Source organism: Carassius carassius, chromosome 35 (assembly GCF_963082965.1).
Source record: "Carassius carassius chromosome 35, fCarCar2.1, whole genome shotgun sequence".
Taxonomy (NCBI): Eukaryota; Metazoa; Chordata; class Actinopteri; order Cypriniformes; family Cyprinidae; genus Carassius; species Carassius carassius.
In genome coordinates this window covers 2402648-2419411 of record NC_081789.1, presented here as the reverse complement: position 1 = coordinate 2419411, position 16764 = coordinate 2402648, and the positions used below count along the sequence as shown (strand labels likewise).

Here is a 16764-nt window from a genome sequence, read left to right as displayed (position 1 = left end):
CTCTGCAGAACAGGAAATGGTGGATATTGGATGTTTTTTCAGGTTCTCATAATTATGATAACTATTGTTCTACATATAAGGGATTCTTCATCAGAACTAGTGAAGTAGGCCGAAATGGTTTCAATATTTGCCAGACAGGAAAAGCTCTCCTCATTTCTGCTAATTTGGCTCTTTTGTTAGAGGTGAACATTAAATACTTAATCAGGTCATTCTCTAAGAACCTCTTGCCAAGAAAAAAAAGTGTTTAGAGTTCAAAATCAGTGGAGGAAACCAGAACTTTTTCCATTGAGTCATGTGACCATTTCGGTTAAGCCTGCTCGCCTTTGTTTGAAACTTGTAATTGTCCCTGCATGTTTTAACCCCATTTATCCTTTCGGGACCTCACAATGTAGGGGGCTGTCACCCACCCAACAATCTGTACCCACTCTGGTGCCGCCTTACGTCTGATGGGACACTCTTTATCAATGTGTGGGCAAACATTAAGGGGCCTATAGAGATGGAAATGAGGCCTTTGCGGCCCTGCAGCTGAGATGCTGGTGCCCTAACGCCTCAACAGACTGTCATGGAATTACAAAAGAGATTGGTCTGTAATGACCACCCATCCTTTGACTGCTGCTAGGCTTGTGTACTTTCTTTCATTTCTGTACTGGCTGATGTCATTCAGATTCGTCATTTAAAGGTGGTTTCAAGCTAATTGTAACTTAAAGAACAATACAAGCATGAATAACAGCATGTTGTGATGTCTAGTGGATAACATTGTACATTTGTGTACTCCACTCCCAAAATGAGTCTTTTGAGTTTTACATAATCGTTTAAATATATGTACCAGGATAGTAGGTGACAAGTAAGATCCTTATTTTTTTTTTTAAGCTGACACACTCTGTAAGAATTAAAGTATTTAAAAGCACAATTAAAATAGCTAGATAATGCAGAAGGATTGGAGCTCCAAATAACATGATATTTAATTGTGGTTTTCACCAGCATTACAGTAAAAAATCTAATTAAGTCTGATTGTGAAATGTCTTTTCACAAAGACTAAACCACAAAAGGCTGTGTAAAACAGACTATATAAGTACTGTAAAATATAATTGTATACAGTTATATAACAGTAAATACAGTTTTTCATACCGCAGGTCTGTTTGCAGAGTTATGCTAAATGATCACATTGACTAGCTAAAATATAGGTGTAAAAAAGCTTTGATTTCAATCATGTCACGTATACAGACTACTCTGTACATACGTTTACTGTTTTCAGTTTTGGTGCTTTTGGTAAAAGCTTAATTGATCCCTTTTCTTGTGTAGAATGGCGTTTAACCTAGTGATTACAGCGAAATGCACTGAATGAATTGAATCCGCTCACATAAAGTTCTCGCTTTTGGTTTGCTCTTTCTTTGTAGATGGGCTGTGCAGCCTTTTGTAGGATGGTCAGACTGATGCTTAACAACAAGCTGCCACATTTAGGAAAAGAATTGTGACTTTGACGCTCTCGGGCCAGCAAATTCTCCTATGAAGTTCCAGCGCCTCCACCCCCCCATTCTAGATGAATCACTCCCTTGTAGGAGCACGTCCTCAGGCAGCCGCCTGTGTAGAGAGAGCCCTGCACAGTGACTCTGGAGCAGTACGAAAGGGAAAAAACAATGTGACTCTTATTTCAGGCAGGGGAGGGGGGGCTGTACGTGATGTGATGCTAGGGAGTCGCTTCGGCTCAGCCGAGAAGCCCTGCGCGTCAGCACACACTGGAGTGTGATGGATGACCCCTGCTGCAACCACCAGCCTGGTTGTCACTCAGGCGAATGGCAATAGCAAACAGCTGGCAGACCGGGCGCGATTGGCTGAATTGAGACACATGGGTTGGCTTTTGGGGGCGGAGTCTTTAAAGTGGGTGGCTGACGGACGTCACAGCCCCAGTTGGCTGATGTTTTGGCCTTGTACTTTGGCCTGCATCCTTGCTCTGGAGTTTAGGACATGTAACGTTGTAACAAGCCAAAAGGGTGCAGGAGGGGAGGTGCAGAAATGATAGAGTGAATATGTGAAAAAAGAGCGAGTGAGGTAATGCACAGTGTCTGACGATAACATCGCCATTAGAACTGGGTCCAATAAGAGCATTCACAAATCTTGCTTTAGATTTTTTCACCCAACAAGCTTCTTTTTCATGGGAGGGGAAAAGGCAGCCTTGACGGCTAGAAATCATGTGTGGTCACTGCATGTCTGTTTATGTGTGCACATATGAGACACAGAGATGTTCTCAGCATCAACTCGATGAAGGCTGTATTCTTCTTGGCTTCACAAAGAGCTCTATTATAGCATGAGGCATATCTGCCTTGTTCTCTGTCAAACACCCCTCCAGTGGTTTTCCTTCTCTTAGTCTTCCAAATAAATGATGGAGAACCCTCTGTGGCAGCTCGCCAGCCTTAAAAACTAACTGGCTAGCACATAATTTACAGTGACTCAAACTGTTCTCACTTCTGTAAAACTAAAATGCTCTACAGAATGTTTTATTCGGATTTGTTCAACAACGCCGTTTGCATTGCACTCTTCCATTACTTGATTTTTATTTTGGTGCATTAATCAGTTTTTTTCCAAAGATATTATGATCTGCACTCACAAGAATAGTTTTCTTTTTATGTTTTATTTTACATTCATCACAATTAATCTGATTTGTTTGCACAACTTTTTCATAATAATAATTGATGTTGGTTTTTGCTATTTTGTTCGTGCTGTTTCATGCAGTTGCGAGGGAATCCCTTTGCAGGAATGGTGCATTCACTTAGATCAGTTTCAGGATGTGTGGGCACAGCATCATGGGCCTCTTTTTCAGGATGGCTTGTAGGAGCTTGCCGGTTTAACAGGACTTAAAATGCCTGGAGGTACCCCCATGCACCACCTCCTCCTCTTCCTACTCCAGGTTTCTTTGTGTTCTCAGGTGTACAGTGAATTTAGAGTCTACTTCATGAAACCAGCGGCCACGCCTATACCTCAACCGTGCATGAAAGAGAGATGGTTATCGGAAGCATCTCTATACTTTTATTGTAAAGCACAGGTCAGCTAACACCACTTTATAAGCCAAACTTTCATTCCTTCTGCGGCTTTTTAGATTCATAAAAAAAGTGAAAATAGACCACTTGCATTCATGCCGACTTAAGTGCACTAGAGCTGCAACTAATGATTATTTTTTCTGTCGACTAATCTAACTATTATTTTTTCGATTAGTCGGCTACTTTAACGATTTACAATACTCTAACGATTATTACAATAAATAATTAATCTAATGTTCTTTTTTTGATTAGCTAATGAATCCTTTGGATAACTTTACAAAAAAATATAAGTACAACTTCTAATATAATATTTCAACCTTTATTCATTTTCAACCAATGTGTTTTTACAGCATACAAAAATAAAGAGGCAAAGAAAATTATTTTACTATGGTAAATATGAGTTTACGATAGCGCTTATAATTAAACCACAGTAGCCACAAATTTACAGTTGTCTGAGACGTCATGAAATGTTCTTTAGCATCACAAACCATTAAATGTAGTCAGGGTTCTGCTATGGTTTAGCATGGTTTTTAAGGGGCCGTTCACATATCGCGTCTTTTGCGCGCTCAAGTTCGTTATTTCCAATGTAGGCCTGCGGTATGCGCGACGCGGCCTGCGGTAATGCGTGACGCGGTTGCGACGCGCATTTGAAAACAGGCGCGTCCGCACCGCATCGAGTTACAGTTAAAAACATCTCAACTTCTCAGAATGCCGCAAGCGCACCGCGGGTCATGTGACCAGAACTAACCAATCAGCTTCGTCCTTTCCCGTAACAACGTTGAAAGCTCAGCTAAGATGAAGGAACTGCTGATCATAGCTGTATATGGATTGCCATTTTCAAATAAATTTAGTAGCAGAGCTACTGCAAGCAATTTTTAGTGCTGCAAATCCATTTATCCTTTGCTGAAATTTCTGCGTCTTCATGGAGAGAGCACGTCATGGTTGCTAAGCAACGGCAGATGCCCCAGGGGCGCAGCTGCCCGAGCGCTTTGGAAAGAAGGAGAAAGCGGTGCGACTAGCGTTTTCCACGCGTTTTTAGGCGCGATATGTGAACTGGCCCCTAACGCGTGTTCGAAACCCGCGCCAACACAGACTTACTTTATTTTTTATTTTATCCTTACGTCAGCCGCTATGGTACCAATAACTTGTAATCTTTACAAGAATATCAGAATCATGCAATGAGCAAGTCTGCGTTTATTAGACACTCAATAATATCACATAAGTTTGTTCCATCACATCTGCAGCAGAGACCTGAACCAGGAAGTTGGTCGCCAGATCACACGGTAAACCGTTACACCAGAGAGCGCCAGGATGTTTGTCCTCTGAGGTGCTCGTGCATCGCAGTTGTGCTGCCGTGGTACACTATATCGTTTTTTCAAAGGGAACAAAGGGCCATTTTATTTGGCCTCTGTTTAAAGTATTCCCATACTTTTGATAACAGTGGTCTCTGTTTTTGTGATAGAATGCAACTTTCTCCATTCCCAGTATGCAATTAAGCGAGATGTAAACAGTGTGACGCGTCGATGCATTTCACGCACGTTTTTTTTTAGTCGCCGTAATCGATGACGTTGATGCGTCGTTGCAGCACTAAAGTGCACAATACCCCCAAATAGTTTTTACTTTGACATTTTTACTTGGTGGTTATGCCACATGATATCAAATTAATATCTTTGTTGACAATAGTATAAATGCTTTTCTAAACTTTTTGAAAGTAGATTTTTAAGGACTTGATGTTTTTTAAATTGAATGATGCCGCTCTGAATTCTGAATTAATTGGACTTAAAATCAGTTTTAGGCATGCATTGAACATTCTTTTATGTGCTTCCAGTTGTTGATTGTATCCTTTATTATCACCAATGATCTTCAGAGAAAAGTTGATCAGTGGTAGATGTGAGTTGTACATCTACAGGACCCAAACCTAATTTAGTTGTTCAATAAAAACTGACGTGAGCCATGTACTTGGTGAGGTTTGGAGAGCCCTCTGAATGCCTCTGGATTTATGGAGCTGAGCTGTCACTGCTGCCCCTCGATGAATGTTCCATTTGTTGCACAGATAGACAACTGTCAAAGGAGAACGGCATGGGCCACCCCGACCTAATCTGCCCAGAGAGGGGGAATGGGGAAAGTGGGCGGGAGATAAGAGGAATTCCCATGTGACTGCTTCCCAAGATGATTCTTTTTCCATGGATGAATCTAAAGTTCCAGTTTTGCCCATGAAACAAAATTGAAGAAAAAAAACTTGAGTACAAAATCTAGACCTTTAATCACTCAAATTAAAAAATATTGCAGTTGCACTAAGCAGATGTCTTTATATCCACGGATCGCAGTCAAAGCCAGTCAGAGAGAATGTCATCTTAGCAAGTCGGACAAGGGAAAGAACTCTTGGTCTTCCTGCAGGAACATGTCTGCTAAATAAAGGAGCGATCACAACAGCAAGAACAACAGGAGGCAGATCCTCCTTTCACCCAGTCCTCTACACCTCACGCACTGTTTAACCAGAGTAAGCCTGGGATGAACGTCCCCATGTAGTCTTGTATCATTGTGATTCTTTTCATTCATGGCTCTTGTTTCTATATCAAGGAAGTGTTCTGAAATGACTGGCCTGTCTTAGACGGACTGGTGGGTACAGCGATATTCTTTGAGAGTGCTTGTACACACACACACCATCTGTAATGAGGGCGGACAGTGTATGCTTTTTCCAGGCAGCTGTCAATGGCACACTGATCTGTCAGCATGGACCCTACATCTGCACCCCTCTGTAACTCACACCACAGCTCTCCACAGAAACCGGGCATGAGCCAGCGTCTGTCTTCGCTTACAAGAACTCTATCTCTGCAAACCCAGCCTCTTTTTTTGTGAGAGAATGCAGTTCTTTCTCTTTCCTCCCATGCATATTTGCATGGATATGGAGATGAGCCTGAATGCAAGGCAGTCCTGTCCTCAGACTTCGCTCATGTGAGCAGTCGACTGCTCTCGCAGTACCCCACTGTGAAGTCTGGCCAATCCGAGGCACCATATGTGTCCTTCAGACCCAAATAAAAGCCTGCCGTCTGCAAGAACGAAGGGTCTAAGACTTGTCCCTGTCGCAGGCACCTGTGAGGCTTTACAGCTAAGTCGTCCTTTGCCAATGACCCCTCAATTTGCATGCTTGTTTACATCATCTATTAATCTCTGAAGAGCCAGGAACTACCGATCCTGTGCCACAGCTGGGACTAGAGGTCCCCCAACCCCCTTAAAACATCCAAAGAGCACATATGCACCAAATCTTCCAGTGCGTCCTTGCAACCCTTCAAGGATCTGTCTTAAAGCCATTGAGCAAGAAAAGGCTATGTGTTTTATGATTTGAAGGCTTTGAACATTTTTAGTGCATCTGAGATGTTCGCACAGATACAGAGCTTGTTTGCATGAAGCAAGCTCGCCCTAAGGCGAAGCAGCCAGGGTTGATTTGGAAATGAAAGCCACTTCCTGCACAGTTTAGCATGTTGCCTGTTATGATGTATGCTTGACTCAGGTGTTGAATTATGTTTAAGAGTAAAACAGTCATTCACACAGACGGATGCCGCAATTTCATTGCAGAATCCCTTTTTATTCAATGCTGAACCGAAAGTTGCTCCTTTGATATGTCACCTTTTGCATTCATAGTTTCTTCTTTCTTATTGTTAGTCATGTTACCATGAACAATCAGTCACCAGACAAAACTGGATGTGCTGTCTTGTCAGTGGTTGATGTCAACATCTTTGCAAACTTGCCTGGGAAGCAGACAATCGTGAATAAGGATTTTCGTTGCTGAAAAGATTACTGGGGCTGGTGACGTGTCTGCTTTTGCCTTCTTTGGTTTGATGGGCAAATGCTGTTCTCTGTTCTGCTCTAATATAAACCATCATCTTTAAAAGGAACTCAAACCTCACTGGAGTTTCCACATGTTGCCACACAATGGCTGGTCAGATGATTTCAATTCGCTATGTCTTTGCTTTTGAGTGCATTGCCGGCACTTCTGCTGAATGATTGAGAAACATCCTGAGGGGTGCTTTCACCCCTCACTTGTACAAGAAATGTACCATATTTTTGGTATCACCATGTTTCTTTGGAGACATTGAAGCATGGTAACACCATTGTGTTTTTCAGACTTTATTATCATTGTAATGCCATTGCATTCTTTGAAGCAAGTATGTGTTGCATTCGATACATTGACACAAGGGGCGTTGTAACAGACATTAGTACAAACTGTCTTCTTCTATGGTCATGCTTTTTGAGTCACGGCTTAGCAACCATTTAAAGACAATTAAATTAAATTTATGCATTTGGCAGACACTTTTATCCAAAGCGGCTTACAGTGCATTCAGGCTAACATTTTTTTTACCTAACAATTGTTTGAAGATTGTTAAACTTTTTTATTATTTAGGAATCTTACTATAAACATAATAGCACAGATCAACCCTCTTGAGTACTGGAGGTCAATTACACCTCATCAGAATAAGAATGTATTTCAAGTATATAATGGGGTGGTATTATTGCATTGTGTCGGCTGTGCAATTACATCTGCACATGACCCTTTTGCCATAAGTCCCATTTCTGATGGCAATGCTCGCAAACTCAACCCCAAAAAAAATATATTCTGAAAAAATATTCTCAAGAATGTAGGTTTTGTTCGAGTAGGACTTGGTGTCAAATGCTTGTCTTTTGTAACTGCTGTAATTAGTATCAGCCCTGGTGTGTACGGTTTGCATTGATAAGGATACGAGACCTCAGGGTGGTGCTGGTTCTGGTAACTCCCGTCCTCCACCCCCTCTCTTCCCCTCAGTGTCTCTGGTGTTTAGTAGAAACAAAGCAAACAAGCCAGGGAGTGAGCAGTTAACTCTGTGCGCTCTTTCAGCAGCAAACGAGCAAACTGGCCTGTCCCGTTTGTCCAGATTCTCACCTTGCTGTTTATCTGCGCCACCTAGCATGCTCCTTTCATTCATTGTTTTTTTTCAACCCTTTCTTTTGTACTCTATACCTTCCTCTCTTTGCGTCAGGTCCCATCTCCTGTCTGTCTTTCACAGGTTTTTATCTTGGCCTCTCGCTATTGAAACTGATATTGAGGGGTGATGTGCTAGCCAGAAAGCAGCGCTATCTCAGTGAACCAACTGCTCTCAAACACGTTGGTTCCTGCACTTGTCTGTGCCTGTCATCCAGCCCTGAAACAGAGCAGTAGCATTCTTTCACACACACACACACACACACACACGGAGGCGGAGGTAATCACATAGTGTGCATACACAAACAGGTTTAACCCAAAAATGGATGTAGCCCATAACTGCACTCATTAAACATAAATTTAGCCAAAATTAAACCGTTTCCTGGCATGAAAGAATGATATGTAACTTGCAGCAGTTAATTGCGGTTCATTGCAGGGCATCTCTCTATTTTTTTTTCGTCTGCTTTAACTTTTTTTCAACAAACTATTTGTAAAAGTCTGAATCGAGTGACTCATCTAATTAGTTGTTTGCAGAGAATGTGTCACTATACCTGGTGCTCATACTTGAGGTTTTAAACAAACTCTATAACCATAGCATTAAACTTAGTGGCATAATTTTGTACTTGAGTAATGATGGGAGATTAAGTCACAAGACAGATACACAATCACATGACTATTTTGATGCGATATGAATCTACACTACCATTGGTGAGATTTTTTATTTTTTTTAAGAAAGACACAAAGGCTGCATTGATTTAGTTAGAAATACAGCAAAAATTCCTATGCTGGAAAATCTGAATTTTCAAAAAAACTTATTTTTTTCTACACAAATCATTCTAATATGCTTATTTGCTGCTCAAGAAACATTAACTGTTATCAATGTTGAAAACAGTTTGTGCTGCTTCATATTTTTATACGAATATAATTGTCCAAAAGATGAGCATTTCTTTAAAATAAAAAAATTTGTAAACTTACAAAATGTTACAGTCACGTAACGTTTGATCAGTTTTATGCACATTTGTCATCATACTGACCCTAAGCTTATCAACGGTAATGCATTTGCTAAATGTGTAACCATAAACTAAGTTTAAATGATAATTAGCAATTTTATCCCAAAATGTGCATTTAAAGATGTGAATGGAATCTCTTTTACAGAGACTTGGGGGTAATATGGATGCTACTTTGCTACAAATGTACTATATTTTTTTACTAAAATAAAAAAAATAAAAATACATTTGTTAAATCCCTGTGCTAATGCATCAGGGATGCTGGCTGTGTAAAACCAATCTGGCCTGTTCATTTGCTGATGTATTCCTCACTTTGTTTCCTTTTCTCTGACTGCTGTGCGATTCACACTAAAGCCAATAACAGTCGCTGAACACAGTCAGTGTCCTGTCATCATCATCAGAGCAGTGTAACGTGGGAGAAGACACACAAGATGGGTGTGTTTGATGGGGACAGAGCTTGAAATCCACACACACACACACACACACACACACACACACACACACACAGGCGTGGCTAAAGGCCACAGCAGCCGAAAATGTCTCCTCCAGCAGGCCATTATACCTGCCTCTCAATTAGACAGATTTACCAGCCGCTAATCTGATAATCTCTGTCCTGTCTCTCTCATCCCATCCTCCATCTCTCCTTCACCCGTCTCTCCATCTCGTCTCCATCCCCCACCACCAATGGAGAAGTTTCCTGTGAACTTTTTATGGTCATCTGTCTTCAGTCAGTTACGTCCCCCTCTCCCTCTCTCTAATTTAAAGACACACGCTCCATCACCCCCTCTCCACGTCTCCTCTTTTGAAAAGCTCCTGCACAAAGAGGATAAAGCTACGTAAGTCTCTCCTCCTCTTCGTCTGTGCATCTCTGTATCCCTCCATTCTGTCTGTGGACGGCTAACAGACGTTAAACAGGCCAATCAGTGATTAGCGATGCAACAAGTGATGCTGAACGACTCCTTATTGTGTTTATTAGACAGAGTACGCAAAGTTTTCTTGTCCTGGTTTTTGGTGAAAATCAGCAGAATTTGTGTAAAACATTAGAAAATGTCAGAAATATTATAACTACACTATAATAAAATACCAGTCTTCTAACAAACAGGTAATTTAGCAAGCTTTCCGTTTATATTTTTTAGCAGCTGCAAGTTAAAATTAGTCTAGTCTTTTTTTATTTTTTTTTTATTTTTAGATTTTTAGCAACTGCAAGTAAAAAAGAAATCTACTCTGGTCTACTCCTAGTAATAGCTTACAGCATTATCACATAAAAGTTTGTTGCAATATTCTTAAGAATTCTAGATAAAAATAATGTGCAGAAGCAGGGGTTCGAACTTTTTTTTTATTGTTTTGAATGTTTAAATAGTTAATAATGTTGTCAAATATTACAATTTAAAATAATAAAATTGCTGGGCAAGAAGCATTTATTATCAATTTTGAGTGATTGTGCTGCTTCATATCTATTTTTATCTGTCTGTCTCAGAATTCCATGGAACATTAGAAATAGAAAGAAAAGTATTTATTTGAAATATAATTATTTTGTAACGTTATAAATGTCTTTACCGCCTCTTTTAGTCAACTAAATGAATCCATGCTGAAGAAAATTATTTTCTTAAAAAAAATGGTAGTGTTATATCACTATATATACATTTTTATGGAAGAATGATTTTGAAAATATTTAAAGCAAACCTATAATAAATTTCTTTTCACAAACCTATAAATTACACATCACTTGAAAGGAAGTCGATAAGTGAGTCAGATGAAGTTGATTCATTAATGGCTTTGAATGATTCAGTCGAGGATTTGTTAGAATAATTCTAACGGGTATCGATTGAATCATTGATTGTACCACACTGGCTGTTTTCATCCAAAGAAGAATTATTACTCAGACATTCACAGCAACTGACAGATTTCTGCTGTATATAGTTTAAACTGGGCTGAAGTATTTTCTAAACAAACACATCAAGGGTGATTTCTAGAACTTGAACTACAAGCTTGTTTTGATTCAAAGCAGCCTTTTTGATGCGAGTTAAATTGTACTACGACTGCAGTTCAAACTCCAGCCGCTGAGATCCAGATTGTCTGTACGAACGGATCGTTTCATAGGGCTATGATTCAACACAGCAGATTTTGCAATGCTTTTATTACTTTATAACAGATTTCAAGGTCGAAAGTCTCATCCTGAAAGAAAGTGTGTGTGTTTATGTGTGTGTGTCTGTGTTCATAGGCATGCATATTAAACTCATGTTTGTGGTCTCCCTGCAGTGTGAGCAGTGGTTGCTGACACACGAGGTGCACTGCGATCCCTCTTCAAACCCAGAACGGCAGCAGAATAACACAGCCTCGTCTGAGGACGGGTAAATATACCTCACCGTCCGGTCCGGTCCGAGCCGAGGCTGTCTGTCCGCGTGAGCATCCTCACTGTTTGCACATGCAGCATGGATGCCTGGCCTGCTTGTCAAGTCCCACCCACAAGTTTCACCTGAAACTTTGAGTTTTATCTCTCCTTCTTTTATTTCATCCACGTCTATTCATCCTCGCCGTTTTACAATCACAGCCAAACTCATACTTCATAGTATGCCACACATCCTTTGCTCTGTCCTTCATCAAATTCAGCTTCTGCAGTGTGCATGCGGCCCATTACTGCAAGAACAGTGAAGCCAGCCATGTATGCAGATTAAGAGTTAGGTGAACAAAACAGATGTGCGAATCTACTATTTGTAAAGTCACAGTTTATTTTGCACAGGAACCTTTAAGCTTGAACTTTCAATCTGCTTTGGGATCTTCAGACGTCACATGCACTTCATATACAGGCTAACGTCGCTGCATGAAGCTGGAATCTGTTGCGTCATCTTGTTTTAAGACTCTTGTGCTGAAAACACGAGACGTTTTCGGTTCAGGTAGGGCGGTTATGGAATGACTTTGCATCGAGATGCAGGAAGAATCTGAGAAATGTATTTGTGTTTGTTGCTTTGAAGAAAAAGAATGTGAATTGATGTTAAGACACTCAAGACTAAATGGAAGTAGACTTGTGTCATCAGTACAGGCATTGATGATAATAAAAAAACGTCAAAGATAAAGATAAAGACTACCATTGTGGTGACACACAAGGTTACAGTAAGGTTTAGTTTGTTAACATTACCAGTTAACTAAAATTCTACAGCATTTATTGATTCACATTAATACTGCACTAACATGAGCAAACTATTAACTGATCAATCATTGTAAAAAAAATATATCGCTCATGTACATTTAACTAAAGTTAACAAAAATTCCTTATTGTAAAGCATTAACAAAATTAACTTCTGTTTTGTTAACATTAGTTAATGCATAAGGTACTACTTTTATACCATTTATTAATGTAGGTTAATGATAACTGATTATATACAGTTGTGAATTATAATAATGTTTGTCCACATTATATTAATTCATTTGGTTTATTTTATACCATGCATAATTTGAGATGTTAAAATATATAAATTATTAACCAAGATTAATACATTCTGTAAAAAAATATTATTTCACTTTAACTATTACATGAACTAATGTTCATCTCGGTGGTTCATTGAACAGTTTGTCGAGTCTAAATGAGAGTTAACTACCTTTCCATTTCTCGTTCTGAGGTGTTCTCAGGTAGCAGGGTCAAAGGTCAACATTCTGTTCTGTAAAACAGCTGTTATCTAGGTCAAAGTATGATGCTTCTACAGTACACAAAATACTACCCAAGATGGCCTTTGACTGCCATTCATCTGCTCCCACAACTTTATTATTATCATTGTTGCGCCAATATGGAATTCAGTTCTTAGGGCTGTTAGATTGTTCCTTTGGATGTGCTCAGACTGACATCTATTCATAGGAGCATGTTTAGTTTTCAGATAACTGACTCCTGTGAGTCATGGCCTGTTGCTCAAGCAGCTCTATTGAGCGCCTGCAGTCTCCCTTGCTCAGACTTGTGGCGCATCTGTCGAAAAAGTCACAGAACAGGACCCAACCATTTATCACACACCGGCAGGGCATGTAACAATGATAACAACATGCATTAGATGTGGCCAGGATAATGTCAGTAACGCACTTAAATCAACCAAAAGATGTCGCATTTTCCGCTCTGTGAGACTTTACCATCATGGTACAATGTGTTGTTTTAGTCGGGTGTTTGATAGGACGTTGAGCTGGTGCTGACGCATGGTTGTGGGCCTGAGGCCTCAGTCTGTCATCCACAGAAAACCAGTTTGAGTGGCTGCAGAGATGAAGGAGATACCGGGATTTCACCGTAAACAACAGCTGCACAAAAAAACTTCAGCTTGTGGTAAACGTTGCATTAAAACAACTGAGACTTACAGTACATTCTGAGTATCAGAAGACAATAACAAGTTTGTTTTAGATTGAAAAATGTCATGCTTCTGATGCATGTGTTAATGTGTGTTTGTGCTCAGCCACCCTTTTTTATATTTTTGCTTAGCATATCTGTTTCTGTTCTGCTCTTGGTGCATTGAACTGATTTTGTAGAGGAAGTATTTAATAAGAGGTCGGTTTTCTCACACTACTAGATTAGGCTGTTTAGGTCACATGGAACTAATTGCAGAATTATGATGGATTAAATATGTGGTACGGTAGTTCTGTGGTTAGTCCGGGTTACTCTCTTTAACACCTAAAAAAAAATGAAAATTAACATCTGAAAAATGCCAGAAACCCATCCTCACATCCTCTATAAACCAGAACATGTCTTCCAAACAAATACAGACTCATCACATGCTGCAATGGAGCACACAGGACCGGTGGTCTCATTAATTGTTTATTTTCTGTCATTTATTGACTGTTATCAGTAAATTATGGAAAAGACTTGCTACTTTAAAAGCAAATCAACATTGAAATATTCTGATAGGGATTCATATTGAACCAAAAGGGAAGAAAATATAGGCCTTATTAATCTTAATTGGAAACCTGGTGACAAACATGGGTACTAAAGGACAGGTCACACTGCACATTTCGTTCCAGTGACTTCCATTCATACACATACGAATGCTTCAGACCGGAAACACAGTTTAGCATTTCGCTGCGTTCCAAAGTTTAAACTTGGTGAACTCTGACCTATGAATTCACATCACGTGACACCGTGTGACCAACAGCAGATCGATACGACACAGCATGACCTCCTAACTGAATTAAAAGAGCATCACAAGGTCCATTAATACCAACTTTAACAGGACACATCTCACACTTAATTCGTGCTTTTAATGGTCTCGGAAACTCACTGTTCTTGTGGATCAGGTAACAGGATTTGGCTGATGGTAGTGATTTTCATAGTGGATGGCCATACAATACACACTACCGAGGAGAATGTTGTGCCTCAGGACATTTCTTTTGACTTTGAATGGGGTTTATAACGTCCCGTTGTGTTTTGCCTCAAGCACAATGGTAGTTCAGCAGGCCATTAGGTAAAGTTCAGTCTCATTCCCCTCTGAGCCATCGCTTGTGTAATACCTAACAGTCAACTCCGGGGTGAAAGACTTTCCAATGTGTGACTTACGTGAGTAAGAGAGGGAGCACTAGTGATATTCCTTCCACTCAGTCCACCTTTCTCTCAGTCTTTGTAAACACAGTGCTCTAATGATACCCTGGTCTTTGCCTAACTCACAGAGTTAGAGAGACCGAACGTGAAAAGTTCAGGAGTCCATAAACTGGTGGCTGAATTCACCGACTTCGTCATTTGTTTGTGAGGTTTTGTGTTGCTCGGTCTGGCAAGTCAGGACATGGAAGGGTGGAGGAAGGGCCCCAGTCGCTCGGAGTCACTCAAACATATGATTGGTAGAGAGAAGACATGCAAAGGGCTTTTCTAAATTTCCAATGAATGTTTTCAACTGTTAATCATTGTGAAACATTTAAAGCGGGCAGATTGAATCTTTCAGTAGGACTTTCAAAATACTTCATCACTTGAATTGAGATTATAATCTCATTTTAAATTCAGATTTTAGTACCTCTTTTTACTTTGATATGGTTAAATACAGATTTGAAATCATAACAAGAAACCGTTTAACAACTATGATACCGGTTTTGAAATCACATCTTTCCCTAGTTATGACAAGAATCATTGCCGTCTAACAATAACAAACGTTAATTGTAAAAGATAAAGCATATACACAAACCGAAATCGAAAGTAAAACTGTTATTGTGTAAGAAAGAAATCAAATCCGTATCTGTGTGAAAATATCCGGTGTAACCCCCTTTATATCGTTAACATTTTCATAAGTGACTGTATCTTAATTACACAGATTTTTCTCAGTAACTGTAACGGATTGGTTACATTTATTTAGTAATTAAATTATGTAATTCTGTTACATATAACCAGTTACTCCCCAACACTGTGAACAGCTACCATCAAACTCTTCTTTTGCACCTAGAGCTTTGGGCAGAAAGCGTACAGGAGTTCCTTCATTTGTGTGTGTTAGCTAATACTTATTTCACACATGAGACTCTGGATTTCTCCCGTTTCCTTTTGAGTGCTGTGAAGTCAAGGAAGACACTGGAGGCTGTAATAAACAGCCAACATGTGGCCACTGGATTTACTGCTGTCACAACCCCCTTGCCTCGCTGCAGACCTATTCTCAGCAAACTAGTCCCTTTTTCAAACCTTATCCCAATCAGGAAGAACATTTATATGTTTATCCTCTCCTTTCCCTTTATTAAAGCCATTCAAGACCTCTTGAGAATCGGTGCTGCGGTCGCCCCGTATCTGTTTGCTTTTGAAGTGCACGTGTCATTTTTGGCAGTTTGGCTCAGAGCTGTTGTCTGAAAGCCATCCTCGCAGGCCCATCCCACCCAACTCTGTCATTTGCATCCCTGAAGCCCGGCCAATTACTTTACAAGAGTTCCTACTGAATGTAAGCTAGGACTGTCTGTATCTTACAAGGTTGCCAGGGTTTTTGACTTAATCGTACGTCGGCAGCTTTGTGGTTAGAGTAGAGGCTTTGGCTTCTGGCCCAAATTTTAAGGTACATTTAGATTAGGAATGCTTCTCTAATGAATAGTCAGGTGCTATCTGGACTTGGCAGCATCATATGTGTTTCTCGTGCTAAAGTAGAAGGAAGGACAAGCCATTGATAGTTAGAAATGTTGAGCTGAAACCAACTTTTTGTTCCACTGATTGGTCATTTGTGTAGCATCATGAATGTGTTTCCCTTAAATGTTAAACTAGTGGCTCTCTGCTTTTTTCTTTCTTTCTTTCTTTCTTTCTTTCTTTCTTTCTTTCTTTCTTCATAGAATTTAGTAGTGTTCATAGATTAAAATAAATGACTAAATTAATTATAAGTAATATTAAAATAATTAAATTACGGTTGGGGTGAATCAAAAGACATACCCTTGATTATTATTTGTTTTTAGCTTATTTTAAAGCTTTTGTTTTGAAAATTTGAAAGTAATGGTGTCAAAAATGAATATATCTGCTAGCATCAATGCAGTGCGAGGCCTGCATGAATGCACACTTGCAGAAAAAGCTATAATCATTTGTGTATTAGTTTAGTAAATATTTTAGGTAACACTTTAGTATAAAAACCAATTTTCACTATAAACTAGTTTCTTATTAGCATACTTATTATTAACATATTAACATCCCTATTCAACATCCCTAATACCTTAACTTAACAACTACCTTACTAACTATTAATAAGCAGCAATTTAATTTTTTAGGCAGAAGTCATAGTTAATGGTTTATTAGTAGTGAGAATAAAGTGTGACCATATTTTATGCGTCATTTAAGATTTTTTTCCAGTGGTTA

General features: G+C 39.5%; 1 protein-coding gene across 3 annotated transcripts in view; it reads left to right on the top strand.

Moving 5' to 3' along the window:
- Positions 1-16764, top strand: part of LOC132115867 (ras-responsive element-binding protein 1-like) — a 50999-nt gene that overhangs the window by 13179 nt on the left and 21056 nt on the right. Inside the window, exons 1-2 of one of the 3 annotated variants that reach the window (XM_059524260.1) lie at positions 9562-9835; positions 11259-11350. The exons of 1 other annotated variant lie outside the window; for it this stretch is intronic. The gene's annotated coding sequence lies outside the window, so the exon portion shown is untranslated. Of the gene's footprint in view, positions 1-9561; positions 9836-11258; positions 11351-16764 lie in introns of those variants that run through there. One more of the 3 variants, XM_059524259.1, reaches the window with a different exon arrangement.